Genomic DNA, 1616 nt, shown 5'->3' on the forward strand with positions numbered 1-1616 from the left:
GGCTATTTTTTGAATGAAAGGATTGTGCACAAGAGGCGGTGGCCCATATCACTCAAGAGATCCAAAGGGTTGCCGCAGATTCCATCGCCAGGTCTCGTAACCACCTCGGACGATGGCCTGTACCATGGTAGAATGATGGCTGTCGATTGGCAATCAGGGTCAGAACTTCGGAACTTCAAACGGTGTCCTACTACAGACAACCTTCATGTCTTCAGGTCTGCGAGAGGACCCCCTGTGGGTCCGGGGTAAGAATAGGACTGAGGTATTCCTGCCTGTCGTAAGAGGCGACTAAAAGGAGTTCAAACTGTTTCGGCCTTCCATGTGATGGTCCCCCTTGGGGTTTGACCTCCATTTTTCAAAATTCTATAGAAGTATGAGCCTTTTGGGGAAGGACGCCTTACGTGGTGTACCACTGGTCCTAAGTGCACTAAGACCTTGGCACTCAGCATTGTACCGGCGTTGTAACCATACCCACTATTCCTCAAATTAGGCCTAAACGCCTGATGGGTTGTACAAGTTACGCCCATAGTGCGTCCCCATCTGCACGTACGATCATGGACTTTCCACGGCACCAGAAATCCAGCACAGTAGCCAGACCGTTGTGGTGGGGTCGTCATGTACCCTCTAGGTTGTAGCCCCCTGACAACACAGAGATCGTACTGCCGATACCTGAGCTGCACCCTCCCCACGTCGGCCAAGGAGTAGATGCCCGTCTCCTTGGGGCATCAGGACTCCCGGCAACGGTCATCCTGCCAGGTGGCCCTTGATGAGGCTGGGTGGCGCCCGTGGGGAGAGCCCCTGGTTGGAGTGGGTGGTATCGGGGCGGACGTTTCGCAGATGAAACGTCAACATGTATCAGGTCGCTCTGCGGCCGAGTCTTTCAAAAGAAAAGGTACCGTTTCTAGTTCTGGTTCTCTTGCCCTTTCCCCCTTGGCCACTCCCTGGGAGGAGGGACATGCCCGCAGGCTTGGGGCGACGTACTTCCCCCGCTATTTGGTCTGTTCTCGAACCGATGGGGGGACGTTCGCCACCTCCAAGCCCATGTTCTTTGTTCACCACATTGAGGACATCTTCGGGGGAAATAGAGGCTCTCAGCAAGATGGGTTCAGGGTCCATTCTTACCAAGACCACCTCCGCCACACAGTCGGCGGCGCTCCAGGCGTGCGACCGCCTAGGGGACATCAGTGTCCATTGTCCAACATCTGGCACTAAATAGGACGCAGGGGGTTATTTTTCATCGTGACCTCCTGCTACAATCTGAGGAGGAGCTCAGGGCCAACCTGGAGCGCCGAGGCGTGTATTTCGTCCGGCGAGTCCAGCGCGGCCCCAAAGATCGTCGCATCGACACCGGGGCCTTTATCCTTGCTTTTGAGGGGGACGTTCTCCCGGAGAAGGTAAAGGTGATGTGCTACCGGTGCGACGTGCGACCTTACGTCCCGCCTCCTATGTGCTGTTTTAGGTGTTTGCGCTTTGGGCACATGTCGTCACGGTGTGAGGCTGAGCCCCTTTGTGGCGATTGTGGATGTCATCTTCGTGAGGAACATACATGCACCCCACCACCTCGGTGCATTAATTGTCCTGGCATCCACTCGCCTAGATCCTCAGACTGCCCCGCA

This window comes from Schistocerca piceifrons, chromosome X (assembly GCF_021461385.2).
Source record: "Schistocerca piceifrons isolate TAMUIC-IGC-003096 chromosome X, iqSchPice1.1, whole genome shotgun sequence".
NCBI lineage: Eukaryota > Metazoa > Arthropoda > Insecta > Orthoptera > Acrididae > Schistocerca > Schistocerca piceifrons.